This window comes from Stegodyphus dumicola, chromosome 2, assembly GCF_044657685.1.
Source record: "Stegodyphus dumicola isolate Sdum_Otavi_A_Nest chromosome 2, ASM4465768v1".
NCBI lineage: Eukaryota > Metazoa > Arthropoda > Arachnida > Araneae > Eresidae > Stegodyphus > Stegodyphus dumicola.
In genome coordinates, this window is record NC_140769.1 from 75,488,542 (window position 1) to 75,505,405 (window position 16,864).

The window sequence follows — 16,864 nt, forward strand, 5'->3', positions numbered from 1 at the left end:
GTTATGGGCCCAGGAACGTTTCAACCATGCTTAATTAGCAAAATACCTATTTTAAAATGAACATTTTGAAGTTTTCGAGCATTGAACTCTTAAGCCTAATTCAGTGCAAGAACTGTTACGTCTAATCAACGGTAAGAACTGATCAGCGTTCAGTTAAGCCTATTTTTATAGCGCTCAATCTTTTTTTTTTTTTTTTTTTTCGGGGGGGGGGGGCTGTGAGAGATTGTCTTACATTATGTCGCATTTGACTACTATAGAAAAAAGCTCGGAAAAGATAATTTTGACAGTTGGAAATTACAAAGTAATTAAAAATAAAAAGTAAAGGAAATTACAAAGCAGTATTGATTAAAAACGACCATTGGGATTATGTAACCGGTAAAGTGCTAAAACCTGCTGAAGGAACCGAAGACGAAAAGAAATGGCTCCAAGCTGATCAAAAAGCTCGCGCAGATATAATTCTTGCTATTAATCCTAGTGAACTGTGTCATATAAAGCATTGTGTGACATCAAATGCTGTGTGGAATAAACTCAAAGCCGTATATGAATCGAAAGGACCTGCGAAGAAGGCTACATTATTAAAACAGCTTTTATTTAGAAAAATGGCGGAAAGCGAAGCGATGTCTGAACATTTGAATAATTTCTTCGAAATAGTTGATAAGCTTAAACAAATGGCAATTGACATAGCTGATGATTTATTATCAATTTTTCTGCTCTATAGTATTCCAGAAAATTTTGAAAATTTTAGATGCGCCATCGAATCAAGAGATCAGTTACCTAGTCTCGAATCTTTGAAAATCAAAATGTTAGAAGAATGGGAAGCAAGAAAAGGGAAAACGTCTCAAGATTCACAGAATGCATACTATACTGATTATAAAAGACGAAATCAAGAAAAGAAGAAAAATGAAAAATGGAAGGTAAATTCAAACAAAAATTTTCCAGCTGAAAGAAATTTTCGAAATTTGAAGTGTAATTACTGTTCGAAAATTGGGCACAAGGCATCTGAATGCAGAAAGAAAATAGCTGATAGAAAATATGCGCAATCAAATAAGGGAAATCAAGGTTCTATGATGGCTTCTAATTATGAAGAGCAGATTAGTTTAGCTGTAAACAATGCTTATCAGAAGACCTCCTCATGGTGCTTAGATAGTGGCTGTACATCTCACATGTGCAATGAGAGAAGGTTATTTTCAGAATTTCACCCTCGAACGAATTCAACCATAAAGTTAGCAGTTGACAAAACAGCAAAAATTACAGGAATTGGAACTGTCCTTATAACAGTACCTAACGGAAATAAAACAATTAAACTTACGCTCAAAAATGTGTTATGTGTTATGTGTTCCGGAATTAAATGTAATTTGCTGTCAACATCTAAAGCTACTGCAAATAATCGTTCAGTGATTTTTACAGAACGACATGCTAGAATAATAGAACCAAATGGATCTATACTAGTGCAGGCTATTCGTCATGGTGATCTTTATTATATACATCCAAGCACTGGAACAGCTGCAATAGCACAGGTAAGTGATTTTGTAAAGTGGCATCTTAAATTAGGTCATTTAAATGAGTCTGATTTGAAAAGACTTAAGTCTGATAACATGGTTAGAAATTTAAACTTTAATAACACTGAATCTCTAAAAGACTGCAAAGTCTGTATCCAAGATAAACAAACTGCGCAACCTTTTCAAAAAGAATCAAAATTTCAAAGTGATGAATTACTGAACTTGATTCACTCAGATTTGTGTGGACCTATGAGAGTCCCATCCCATGCTGGTTCGCGTTATTTTGTTACTTTCATAGACGACAAATCGCGTTATGTCGAAGTCAGTTTTCTTAAAACTAAAGATGAAGTGAAAAATGCATTCATTAAATACAAAGCTGCGGTCGAAAATCGTCTAGGAAAGAAAATAAAAATCCTTCGTACTGATAACGGTCTCGAATATCGCGGAGAAGAATTTAATAAATATATTCAAGAATGCGGGATTAAACGAGAATTCTCTACACCAATGACTCCTCAACAGAATTCGAGAGCTGAACGCATGAACCGCACTTTAACTGAAATGGCCAGATGTTTGTTACTACAAAATCTTCCCCAATCCTTTTGGGCTGAAGCCTTGAACTGTGCTGTTTATATTCGTAATCGTTGCCCAAATCGAAGCCTGGGAGTAAACAAAACACCTTATGAATTATTTTTTGGCATCAAGCCAACTGTATCTCACTTCAAAGTATTCGGACAGAAATGTTTTGTACTTAATAAAAGGTCTAAAGGGAAATTCGATCCTCGTTCAGAAGAACATATATTTGTAGGATACTCAAATGAATCGAAAGCATACAGGCTGTGGAATAAAAATTCCAGAAAAATCGTTATAAGCCGAGATGTTAGATTCATTGATGAATTTGAAAACTCTACTTGTAGGGTTTATATTTATTTTAACTAACATTTATTTTAAGTCTAAACTACCTTTCCTGTCAAGCCTTACTATTCCCCTGGAACTGCCAATGCCAGAGTATGTAAATTTTAGTAGAACGCGCAAGGATTCAAATTATCAGCAGAAGTATTCTGAGTTAAATAGAAAGGAAACGAGTTCAAGGTGTGCTGTTCTTACTTCACGAGCGCGGAGGTAGTTAGACAGAAATTGAAGAACCCCGCGTTTCGGCCTGTGTGCTTGCCTGGAAGAATTGTTAATCGTTCAAGTGATCTTCAAGTTTGCTGAATTAGCAGCGGTATTGTAAAACGCGGTGAGGTTAGTTACTTTTAGAGAGCCTCGTAGTTAGAGTCTTGTCTTTAGTTTCTTTTCAGGTTATTATTTTTATTTTACCGCAAAGTTGGCGTAGTTTGTGAGCGTCAAGAGCACGCACTTGTAATTTATTACGTTGAATAAAAAGGGACTTAAACCCTTAACAAGACTCTGTCTTGTTAAGGTATGACTGTATCCAGTCTCAACAGTCACCTCTTGGGTTGCGTGCAAGTTGGAGGCGCGCAACGCTACATACTAATTATGATATAGATTTAGGAGTTTTATTTTTCGAAAATATTTTTGATAAAAAGAAGAAAGAACCTCTGAATGTAAAGCAAATATCAGCTGATGAAATAACAGAAGACCCCTCAAATATGGCAGAATCATCTGATAATGAAGATTCTGATTCCGAAGCACTACCTGAAATGCAGATTAAAAGGGAGCCAGGTCGTCCAAAGAAAGTCAAGACAGGGAAGCCAGGAAGACCAAAAAAGGAGTACTACAATATAAACATAGAAAAGAAAGAAGCACAAATTGCTGAAGAAGATACAAATCCGACATTAGAAGAAGCATTAGATGGAAGTTATGCTGAAGAATGGCATAAGGCTATGCAAAGTGAGTATGAAGCACTTGTTAAAAATGGTGCATGGAAATTAGTACAGCGACCACACAACAAAAAGGTAATAGGATGTCGCTGGGTTCTTAGAACGAAATATAATGCAGATGGAACAGTTCAAAAGAGAAAAGCTCGATTGGTTGCTAGAGGATTTGCACAAGAACCCGGAATTGATTTTAATGAAACCTTTGCTCCAGTAGCCAGAGCAAGTTCAATAAGAACTGTGGTTGCATACAGTGCTGAACAAGACCTTATGTTATATCAACTAGATATTGTTATGGCTTATGTTAACGGAGATTTGAAAGAAGACATTTTCATGGAACAAGCTAAAGGTTTTGAAGACCAAAATAATCCTGATTATGTTTATGCTTTGCAAAAGTCTCTTTATGGTTTGAAACAAAGTGGACGATAGTGGTATAAAAAATTAGACAAAAACTCAAAAACTTTGGATTACAACCATTACAATCAGATAAGTGTGTATACAGAATGAAAACATCTCAAGGTGAGTTAATTCTAATTTTATATGTTGATGACTTAATAATAGCAACAAATAGCTGTGATTTATATGCTGAACTTAAAGGTTATCTTTCTAAAGAATTTCATGTTAAAGATTTAGGCAAACTTCATTATTGTCTTGGAATAGAATTTAATCAAGATGTAAATAATAATTCTATTAGTTTATCTCAGCAGAAATATGTTGATAATATTCTACGAAAGTTTAATATGCAAGATGCAAAACCAGTAGCAACTCCTTTAGATCCTAGTGTAAAATTAAGTAAAGAAATGTGTCCTTCTGAAACCGAAAAGGAAGAAATGAACAATATACCTTATCGCCGTCTAATTGGTTTGCTTATGTATCTTTCTGTGTTTACTAGGCCGGATATTACATATGCCGTCAGTCACCTGAGCCAATTTAATAACAATCCTGGAAAACTACACTGGTTGGCTGCAAAGCGCGTTCTTCGATACTTAAAAGGAACTAAAAATTATTGTTTAAAATTTCGAAAGACTGGAAAAGCACTTATTGGATATACCGATGCCGACTGGGCGTCTGATGTTAATACTAGAAAATCGTATACAGGTTACGAGGGTTTTAGCCCTTCGTTTTATTCAGTTTTATATTTTTCGCATTATTTCGCTTGATTATGAATCTATGTATGTTCTAACATTACTTGTATTTCCACACTTTAGTACCACTATTTGTACAAAAGGAAAGCAGAATTTTCCTCTCCCCTGTACGACAAGAAGAGTTTTAAAGCTAGGATTTTGCATATGCAAACACATCTCACAGAGAAAAATCTAAAACTATCGGGTCAGTCCATAAGTTCGTGCGGATTAAGAGTATACGTGGAATTCACTATGACGCATTTACTAAAACAGTACAGTTTTGAACCTGTTGAAACCTGTCATCGTTTGACTAACGTATTATTCAGTTCATCACCAACTTTCGTAAATATCGAACGCCTTTTATTACCCATAGAAGATGAATATAGATAATCAGTACAAACGTGCTGTGCAACATTTTTCATTTTCGTGTGGTGAATCTGCCAGGTTTGCAGCGATAAAAATTAATAGTGTACACGGTTTAAAAAATTTAAAGTTGGAAAAAGCAGCATTGATGATGAACCCCGTTCAGGACGTTTTCAACTGATAGAAATAAATCAAAAGATTAACTCAGAAGTTTATAGTGAACAACTTTGCCGTCTAAACTCAGAATTGATCAAAAAACGCACACGATTGGTGAATATCAAGAAAGTGTTGTTCCATCATGATAACGCTAGACCGCATACGGCTCGAACAATGCTGCAAAAAAATTAGTGAATTTAATTGGGAGCTTTCGCCACATCCTGCTTACTTCCCAGATATAGCCTCAAGAGATTTTCACTTATATCGTGAATTACAATTTTTTTTACTGGGAAAAAATTAAATTCTAAACAGGATGTACACAATAAACTTTCAAGTTTTTTTGCATCAAAACCAGAGTTTTTCTACAGCAATGACATAAAAAAGCTGCCTGTAAGATGGCCAGACATTGTAGATAATGGAGGAAAATATATAATTGATTAAAATGTTAAATTGTGTTTTTTATATTATTTAAAAATTGACCAAAAAATGCGCACGAATTTATGGACTGACCCAATATAATCAAGCATAATATTCAATAAAATGCAACAAGTTTTCCTGCAAAGCAGAATACCTAAACAGATTCTGATGAAACATTTAATTTCCTAAATGTAAACTATTTATAATCAAAATTATAAGACTTCTTTTCGGAACGCAGATGACAAAAGCAAATTTTCTCTAGAGCATAAAAAGATGTGCTACACATACAGTAAAATAATCATACAATGATGTGCTGTACATAATGTGAAAAGTAATATCTTCAGCTGTTATCTTCTGCAATAATCACAAAATATTCAAAGTTTCTTCCTCACAATTATTTCATTGTGTTAAATGCGAATACATAGCATTGATTACAATCATAACATGGAAAATGAGCAGACAACCACTTGCATTAGCTAGAGGCATATGCCCACATTTGAGTGACAAAAAATTTCAAGAGAAAATAATACAGCATAAGAATAGAAAAGCAGACATTTAATTAATTTAAATTAATTAAAATTAAAACACTTTTCACACTCGAACATATTCGATGATACCGAAAAAAAAATCGTAGTAATTCATCAACACTTAACATTAATATTCTTAAGTAATATTTTTTCAGTTATTTAATGTTGGCAGCAATTGCATTTTTAAACGCTTTCCTTTTTATTTATGGTTTTTTTTAACATTATACCCGTCTCTCGGCTTAAGCAGTAACTCGCCTCCATCAAAAGCAATTGATGAAATGATACGGCGATTTGGTAAAAAGAATTCAAACGATACACAGATACAAACTCGCAGATATCAGTAGAATGATTCATATAAAACTAACAAATTATTAAAACCCACAGTTACGGCATTCCTGCTTTATATTTGCCGGAGAGCAATTGCTGTTCATCAAAGTGGAACAGTCTTTGCCTGGAGCAGCAGCTGTTCACTTTTACCGTCCTAATTATTTTTCAGAATCACCCTATACGTCACGCGTCGATTTATCACACGCAAAGGCAGTGTTGACAGGCAACTTTTTTACTTTTAACCGTTTAAGTCATGAATACACAAAGAGCCCAGACTAGAGAGGCAGAGAGATCTTACATCTTTCATGTTTGCCTTTGTAACATTAAATAACTTATCTTACGAGTTTTAGAAGGCCTTTTTTAAGTTATTGAATAGTTGAATATCAATGACATACTTTGCTCTTTATTTCTTCAAATAAATGTCAACTACATAAGCGATATAACTGAGACTTACTAAACTTTTTTAGATTATTAAGTTGGATTATTCTATTAGTGAAATTACGTTTATAGCCTCAATTACACTCATGTCCATAAATTAAGGATAATTCAAAGACAAGCGGAAAACGAACTCTAAAATAAATATATCACCTGTAAAATCACTACACATATCTTCAAGAATCATATCAAATTTCAGGAAGTAACCAGATGACACCGATGGTACGTCACAATGACGAGAGTGTAAGAGAGTGATATATAAGTAATACAGGCAAAGAAGTAAAATTGTACACAGGAGCTTTATAAGCATTTCAGTGCAATAACCGAATAGTTATGACACAAAGGACGCATTTAGACGATTTTTTACGTGGTAGAATTATCGGACGTCTGGAATGTGGGCGTACCAAACTGGAAGTATCAGACGAACTCGGAATTGCCCAGAGTGTCATCTCCAGGCTTTGGAAACGATTCCAAGATGATCGTAATGTGAGTAGACGTCACAGCACAGGTCGCCCCAGAGTTTCAACGCCGAATGAGGACCGGTATTGGCAGTTACTGCCAAAAGAAACAGGCAGAGCACAGCCTCAGACCTGTCTCGTCAGCTCTCTTCAGCCACTGGTACGACAATTTCAAGGCAGACCATGTACAGACGCTTAGGGCAGATTGGTCTATATGCTCGTAGATCTGTCAGATGCGTTCCACTTACTGTAACTCACTGTCGCCTGCGGTTAGCCTGGAGTAGAGAGCATGCATTGTGGACACCGCAACAGTGGGCTTGTGTCATGTTTTCCGACGAGTCCAGGTTTAGCTTGCAGTCTGATTCTCGCGGACTTTCATATCGAGAGCTCCAGGTACCCTTACCACCAAGAAAACATCATTGAACGGCACCGTTACGGTGGTGCAGGAGTGCTCGTTTGGGGTAGAATTATTCTGGGTTCCAGAACTGACCTGCATGTTCAAATTGGAACCATGACAAGCCAAATCTATCGGGACGTCATTCTGGAACAACATGTACGTTTGTTTCAGGGCGCCATGGGCGCACAATTTGTGTTTATGGATGACAATGCCCGTCCTCACCGTGCAAACATCGTAAGCGAATGCCTTCAATCGGAGGATATCACCCGTATGGACTGGCCAGCATTCTCACCGAACTTGAATCCAGTAGAGTACGTGTGGGACATGCTTGGCCGACGAGTTGCAGCCCGTCAACCTCCTCCTACATGTCTACCGGAACTTCGGTGAGCATTGCTTTTTGAGTGGTGTAATATTCCCCAAGATCAGATCGATAATTTGATACTCAACACGCTAGGCGTTGTGCGGACTGTATTGCATCGTCTGGGAGACATACAATGTATTAACAATCATGCCAGCGATGTAATATTGGTTTTTTGTAAATAGGTGTTTTTTGTAATTTTCTCCAGGGAGAAAAAATCGCTAATTTTTTTAATAATATTAAACATATAGCATCTTTTTTGCTCTTTACCTTTTGTTTAATAAATAAGCTTTACAAATAAGTCAAATTTGTTTTGCTTCTAACTCTTCCTTTACCTGATTTTGCATTATCCTTAATTTATGGACATGAGTGTATTATCGTTTGACGAAACGAGCTATAAGTATTAACTTGATTCGAGTTTTTAGCATTTATTTCAATTTTTTGTACATATTTACTGTGTATTTGAAATGTACGAGTATTTAATTTTTACAAGAGTTCTTTTTAAAATTGTTTGTGCGTTAAAATTTTTAAATTTTTTTCCACCCTTTTTTTTTTTTTTTTTTTGAAGTCATCTTGATTTGTAATTTTTACATTTAGTTTTGACGAGATAGCTTTTACTACTTTAATATTGTTTCTAGTTGTTTACATGATTTTACATTTTTGCTAATGAACTATAGTGCCAAGTGTATTTTTTAGCATTAGCTTTTTAACATTCCTTTTACTTATAAAATTAAAATTTTTGCAGCTCAATGCGCAAAATTCTTGACCACTAGGTCTCTCTAGTTCTTGTTGTCTTGCCATTTTCGTATATATATGTAATAGATTCTGTAGTAGAATACAGGCGATTGAATCCGTAATGAACAGCGAGAATTTTGATGGCTTAGAGATGTTGAAACTCCAATCCACGATGAATAAGAAATTATAGTATTCATTAAGGTAAAGTATATTTAATTCAACTTTCATTTCAGCAAACATGTTGCAGCTACAAACAAGTTGACACATTATTTACGCCTATTCCATTTGTGATAGTAAGAAAAAAGGAGCAAACAGACTCTAAAGCGTAGAAAGAGCGTTATGTTCAGGGTGAAATCTAAATTCAGACTGAGATACTTATAGTTCTCAATGCATTTTGATTGGATAATTAATACTGCTGCAAAATTACTATTGGCTGTTCCAATTTTGGTTCCATTTACATAATCAGAATTATGTAAGAGTCATACGACATGGATTAATCTCGAAATGACGCAGTGAAGAGAGATTACTATTTTTAGAGTATAGAAGAAATATTAAGGTTACGCTACTAATTTAATCTTTTACATATTCTTTATTTTTCTCACATATATATAAATTAGCAGAGAATGCAATTTTTGTGATGAATATGATGTCATGAGGCAGCATATTTTTAATAAATTAAACCTCCGAAACCGTATCCTGATACGGTTACAAATTCGCTCGAAATAAGAAATAAGTTATAAATTTGATTATTTTTTTAAATAAACGTTCTTTCTTAAACAAGTTCTGTAATTATAACTATTTTTATACCAATACGTATTTCCTATGTTTCCTATGAAAACATTGTCTTCTTAAATCTGCTGATAATATCCGATACTAAAATTTAAAATACATTATTCTGTTTAAACATTTGGCAGAATATTTAGAATTGGGACACCTGGGCGATAAAATTCAAGAAATTAAACGATACGAAACGTTACGTTATATAAAGATGTCATTTTAGCATTTAATTTTCCTTTTCTCTTTAAATGAACATAAATAGCCATGATCTCCAATACTCCTGATACAAAGTAAACAAAAAAAGAACAGTATACGAACGTATCGTTCACAACTACTCCTTAAATAACGTTACTTTATTTCTGTAGGCTTCAAAATGAAATCTGGACTAATAAAGCTAAATAATGTTCCGTAGTTATTAAGTCATTAAAATATTTTGTGATAAATCCTTCTCATTAGGTTATTTTGAAGCAGGAAAATGCGCAATGCACTCGCCGGGACTCAAACCGGGACCACTCGAATACGCACCGACAGTATGCTGAAAGGAGGGAGAAAATACCTTACAAAGGAAAGTTTCAAATGTCATCAAAACTTGAAACTGTGAAATTAAATATCTTAGTCAATTTTTGTACGAGAGTCAAAAAGGAAAAACTTCTAATTTCAGTACGGGAGTGAAAGTTCTAATTTTATTTTTCTCAATAACAGGTAGAAAATTTCCTTAATATAAGAATAGGAACGGGATAACGCATTAAAAGTTAGACTTCGTTATTTACGAGTATTTAAAATTAAATTTTTGTTTAAATCTGGTATAAACCTTAATATAAAATTAAAGCCTACGACCAACGATTGCAGAAATAAAGGTCGTTTAAGGACTTTTAAACCGGGTAATGGGTGGGTATATATATATATATATATGTGTGTGTGTGTGTGTGTGTGTATATATATGTTTAATAAAGAAATATTGATTACAATAATATATAATTCATCGCATTAAGTAACTTTATGTTCTCTGGAGATTATATATAAAAATATTTCTAATAATTAATTAAATTTATGTTTCTTGGAGATGATATACAAAAAAACTTTTCTAATAAAAAATTATATATGTTCGGTTCTGCGGATTGCACTAAAAAGGGAAGATGCACAACTAAATATTATAACAATCCGATACACAAAATTTCAATGTTCTACGGCTAAACGCTTTTGAGTTATGTGAGATACTTATCAGAATACATACCTACGTACATACAGACGACACAAAAAGGTCCTTTTTCAATACGTTTTATAACTGTTTTGGAAAAAACAGTCCTTTCTAACCCGTGCGAACATATGTCACGTAAAAAAAAAAAAAAATCGTCCAAATGGACTCGAGAACGGTCAAAATTAATATTTTTGTTGAAATATACGGGAAATTTTTCACGATTTCAATACTTCCTTTACATCGTATAAGAAGTGAAAATATTCATCCTTTAAAAAATTAAGTTATAAATAACTTTTTCAGAAATATAAATTCTCGAATATTTATAAATGCTATTTCGAGCTCAATATTTTCTATTTTTTAAGGGTAAAAAACGGAAATTACCTAATCCAAGTTAAAAAGAAAAATGATGCATTTTTTTATGTATTTAAGCATCTGTTTCTAATAATTCTTTTAATTACACAATTTAATGATTAGTTATTATAAAAAGTATTTGATCAAATTTGTTAGTGAATAAATTGCAGATTTCATACTTAAGAAGAAATACTTCCATTATTTTCTTCAAATTAGTATTCTTTTTAATTATTAAAAAAAAAAAAAAAAAAAAAAAAAAAAAAAAACTAGCCTCTGCACTGAATAAGGTTAAGAAAAACGCACTTCTGTGAGATTTATTTTGTTTCTGGCGTTTACTCCAAGTAACGAGAGAATGACACTTCCTTAAGGAATCATTAACGCGCTAGTGGTTTTAAGAGTAGCCAACGTTTAGATAGATGTTGCCGAAACAGTAATTAGTGAGTCTATCTAATAGGTCGGTTTACTAGTTTCGGCGCCTTTATCTCCAGTGTGAGTTTCTTTGTATTACAAACTACGGATTCAGCCACTGAATTGCTATTTTTTTTTTTTTTTTTCTTTTCCTTCATTCGGAACAGAGAAGGCTTCATGGTTTCTCCAATTTTTCATATTTCCCCGAAGATCCTGTATTCGTAATCGAATTTATAATCGTAATTCCTGGATATTCTGACGTCAGAAACAGTCCCTTTAGTCACTTAACCCAGTAGCGACTGATGCTGCGTTTTCGCAACATCAATAAAAAAATTTCTTTGTCTATTTTGTCTGCAAAGAACGTTAACTTCAGTGTTTCTGGGCAAGAAAAATTTGTTTCTCTCACATTTAAAATTTTTGTAAAAAACATGATCGTTTTGGTGTTTTTTATCAAAGTTTTTTTCCCTTTTAATTTTGAATAGATGTCATATAGGGCAAAACCAATCAAATGATTACACGAATACTCGCCAACTGTGACCGATGAGGAACAAAGTTAAATAATGTTACTTGGGTTATTATATTTTAAACAGCAGATAGTCGTTTCGCTCATGGTTATTACAAAGACGAAAATTCCAACTGCGGCTTTTGTTGTTATTCTATTGGCAGAACACTGGCTAAGAAATCCAAAATTTCTAACACAATTTTAAAAAAAAGCAAATTGATTTCGTATATATATTTCATCTTAACATAGAAATATCTTTAAGTTACACATTTCAGACAATCACCAGAAATTTAAAATTCAGAGCATAAAATCACGTATTTAAAACAAGTTGTGCTAAATATCAGTGAAAAACTTGTAAAAAATCTCTGCTAGGATGTTACTAAATCATAATTAAAACCACGTGCAGACTTTTGCATTCGTTTACTAAAGACATTATTATTCAATACGCAACATTTTCTTTGCTTTCGTCTTAATTTTTTCACCTTTTTCAAGCATTCTTTTTTCCCTCTTAATGTTTTGTGCAAGAGAGACTTTCCTGCAAGTTAAGTGTTAACTTTCTGCTTCTTGTGACACAAAAATTCACACAGTGAAATTAATAACTCTCGATTCCAGATTTTAACAATATTATCCAATTGCATGTTGTGGAGACATTATTTATTTTTTTAAAGCAGGAGTGACGTATATGGTCACTTCACTTAACCTGTTCCGCCAAACTAAGTTAACAGCACTACAGGGTTAGGAAATCATCCTAGTCGTTGCTAGCAGTCTGAACGTTAGGCCTCCTTTCTACATTTTACATTAATCTTCAGTTTCTTGCATATGATTCTTTTCATTCATTTGCTTAATTATCTCTAAGATGCCCTTGTTGCAGTATTAGTCCGTGAACAGTCTATTCACAGGATATGTGATGTAGTCGGAAGGAAAGAACTGTCGAAGATGCTCTATCAGAGGACAAGAGAACAGGTAATGAAGTGCGGCCGCGTCTTCCCCGCGAAGACCGCAAGAACAGTTGACGTCCCGTCTGAGGAATCGTCTGTAATACGCTGGGAATTTCCCGTGGTTGGTAGAAGCCTGGAGGAAGAGTCGGTTGCATTTGCGCTTTTTGAAAGTAGGTATAGGAAAGATGTTGCAAGTAAATCTTCCTGTCTCTTCTTCCTGCCATCGTGATGACCATGTCTCTTGGAATGTTGTCTTGAGGAGCCTTTTTGAACCTTCTGCGGAAAGCGAAACTTTCCTTTCAATTTCTGGATTGAGAGCTGCGGTCTTAGCTAGTTCATCAGCTCGTTCGTTGCCTTTCTGCCCGGAATGTCCTTTTATTCAGATGATCTTTAAAGGGATGGAGAAGCCTAACGTCAAGAGGATCTCTCTAAGTGCTGCCGTGGGCGGATGTTTTGGAGGAAAGGAATTCAGCGCACTCAGAACGCTCATGCTATCTGTGAAGATTTAAGTGTGAGCTGCTAGTTGCGTACCTAACCATAGTGATGCTTCTTTGAGAGCGAGGGACTCGGCTTGAAAGACTGAAGCGTTGTTGCTCAGACGTAATTGTGCTTCATAAATTTCTTCATTGCTTGAAAAGACCGTGAACGCTGCCCCTACTTGTCCTGCAATTTTTGATCCGTCGGAGAAAATCTCTCTTTGCTGTTTTGAGAGTGGCGATTTGCACCAAGGAAGTATAAGTAGATTTCCTTGGTGTCAAGACAGGGGGATCCTGGAAGATCTCTATGCTAGCATAAGATAGATGTAAATCTTCTTTAGTGTGAAGTTCCTCTTTGTAGTGTAAAAGTCGGTAGGTTGATCTTTCTAATTCTGCTTTAAGGTCGAGTGGGAGCGTGCCAGCTGGAACCTGAAGTACTGCGATTGAGATGGTGCTATAGGCACTGGTGATTTTTAGCAGGAGTACTCGCTGTTTTTGTTGAAGTTTTTGACATATTCTTGCTGTGCCAGTCATCTAGACTAGGCAGCCGTAGAGGATCATGCGTTCAATTGCATTTACGTATAGGTGTTTTAACAGGCGCCCCTTTTGGCTCCACTTGTCTGTGATTATCCTGTTTAGTTTATTTTACAGTAACTAATACGGGAAATAATGACGAAAATGTTACGAAAATCACTTCAGAAAACATCCCAGATGTTATTCTACCAAAAGATAATATATATGATGATTCAACTGAACAAAGATTAATTCGTGGATAACCTTTCTCCCTTTCTGTCCTCCTCTCTTAATAATGAACTCCTAAATCTCCTTCTAAAGAACTAACATCAGCTTTATTCTTCTTCTGTTCTTTCCTCCTTGCTCTATTCGGTTAGTGATTGGGAGCTATAGCTGTGCAATCTTTAATGAAGTTCTGGTGCTCCCAACACTTTTATATGTACCTGTTTAGTTTATTGATGTCTCGATGCGTCTTATCTCGGACTTTCGTAAGATATGATACCAACGTGAGCTTCTTATCAAGCATGAATTAGAGGTATTCAATGGTATCCTGGAGTCGCAGTGGATGTCCTTCCCACTTTATGCCTGGTGGATTTGCATCTATTTTTGATTAAGCAGGAGTGATGAAAAATAAGCAACGCCTTCGCCGGCAATCAAACCACGAACCTCTGGAATACGCACCCAGCGTGCTGACCACTACACTACGAAGGCATGTTAAGAAGGCGGCATAAATACCTTATATACTACCTCTTTTAAAGGGCGACTGGGGTTTTTAGGGGCCAAATCCCTGGTGTAGAGAATCATCATCCACCACCCTTTTAATTCGGGCGCCACTGTAGAGTCATTAGGATTTTTTGAATGCAGAAGATGTAAAAAATGAGCAACTTCTTCGCCGGGAATCGAAACATGGACCTCTGGAATACGCGCACAGCGTGCTGACCACTACACTACGAAGGCATGCTAAGAAGGCGGGAGAAATACTTTGTAATGGACTTGTTTTCTGCATCGCAGAAATTATTTTTCTATTTTCATGTATTTTAGAGTACCAACTTTCAGTAGATTTTTTGCGTTCTTTCAAATGCTCACACTATTATCAAAAAACGTTGTCGGTAAGCGCAGTCTAATTATTAATGTTACAGATTTGAAAGTTATCAAAAGATGAGAAAAAATTCTTTTGGACTAAACAGAACTGACTATTGTGCAATTTATCTGTCTGTGCATCTTTTTATAAGTTATAATAATTAATCGACTGAATAATTTGTTACCAGATAAATTCATCATGCACAAAAGACGTTAAGCCAGAACGAATTATTATCCTCGAAACGGGATTTTGTGTGGTCGACTATAAATGGCTAAATCACTTTTCAAATTGTTGCCGCCAAATATTATTTCCCTGCTTTATTTTTAAAGAAATTAAATAATGAAGAATCTGCATGAATTCTTCATTTCTTAATTCTTAACATATATGAATTCTTCATATATGTTCTTCGCCCTGTGAAAAAAACGACGGTATGTTGAATAACGTAATAGTAATTCAAAACATCAAATTTTGAATAACGTAGGCATTTACCTGAACCTGTGCACCTGGAACCCAAACTTTGAATTTTACATTGCATATTTTGTAAAACTTTAAAGAATTTCTGATTAACAAACTCAAAGCTGTGAAAGGGAACGGTGGCAAAACCGTAGCAAATAAAACATTTTTATCTCCAGCGCGCGAGACTGTCTATTAGAAATTCTAAAGATGTGCTGTTTTTAAATATTTTGCGATTTTACTATTAAGTTGAATTTTAGGTTGGTGTTAGTGCAAAAAACATGATATTTAATTAATAAATTTAACACACAAAACGGCTGAATGAAAAGACAAAAAAAAGTTTTGCAAACCGTCTTACTAAGAAAACTGAATATTTATATGATGAACTGAGAAAAGACTGAAAAAATAGAAAAATGTATACTAACACTTAAGACTGCGTTCGGAATTGTAAACATATACCGTTATGCTGATTTTTAAATTCTTGTAATTTTGCTGCTGAATTGTAAACGGCGTTAAGTGCGAAGAAAATGATGCTTAATAATAAAGCTAAACAGACAAAAAGAAATGGGTTAGCAGGAGTGAGTGCTACAGCAGTGGTAGACAGGATTGGCAGACTGCGAGCTCAGCGAGAGCGTAAAGAAACCTTAACAAACACTTCTGGGCGACGGATAAAATCTGAATCCTTTTTTATTTTTATTTTTTTTTTTTTTCAAAATTTAAACTTTGCTTCCATATTCTTGTATTCTAAAATACTTTTTTTCGAAGCGATCCATTTAAAATTCTCTGAATGATTGAATTTCACTGCTTAGAATTAAAATTCTTTCTCAAACCAATACATATGTGGTCTATGCGATTTCGCAAAAATGGGTATTCAGAGCACACACTTATTTGAATTATTTATAATTTCCCAACAATGCGTGAATAGCAATTATATAGAGCCAGTAGCAAAATTCATAACGATTACTTCCAAAAAGAGGTTTTTTAAAGAATCGGAACAATTGACTAAGCCAGGACTGTCCCACATAATTCGGAGTGTTATTTTAAACAGAACGTATTTTTAAATTCTGATGGCCTCGTGAAAGGCAAAATATTTAGTTGGGAATATTTTGTGCCATGTTAAAATGCCTTTATAATAATGTATTGAAAACTGAGCTTTTTTGTGCAGATTCTAGATATGCTGTAGAGACATTACGTTATTTCGAAACAGGAGTGATGAAAAATGAGCAACGTCTTCGCTGGGACTCGAAACCACGGACCTCTCGAAGATACGCCGAGCGTGCTAACTACTGTAATACGAAGGCATGCGAAGAAGGCGGGAGAAATACCTTATATACTCCCCCTTTTAAAGGGCGACTGGGGATTAGAGGACCCAATTGCCAAACTCTGGGGATGGAGAATCATCATCCACTACCCTTTTAGTTCGGGCGCCACTGTAGAGTCATTAGGTTATTTCGAAGTAGGAGAGATGAAAAAGGAGCAATGCCCTCGCCGAGACTCGAGCCACGGACCTTTTGAATGTGCGTGACCACTACACTA

General features: G+C 34.9%; 1 protein-coding gene across 3 annotated transcripts in view; it reads right to left on the reverse strand.

Moving 5' to 3' along the window:
- Nucleotides 1–16,864, reverse strand: part of LOC118185709 (proprotein convertase subtilisin/kexin type 4-like) — a 553,482-nt gene that overhangs the window by 156,915 nt on the left and 379,703 nt on the right. The gene's annotated exons all lie outside the window — the stretch shown is intronic.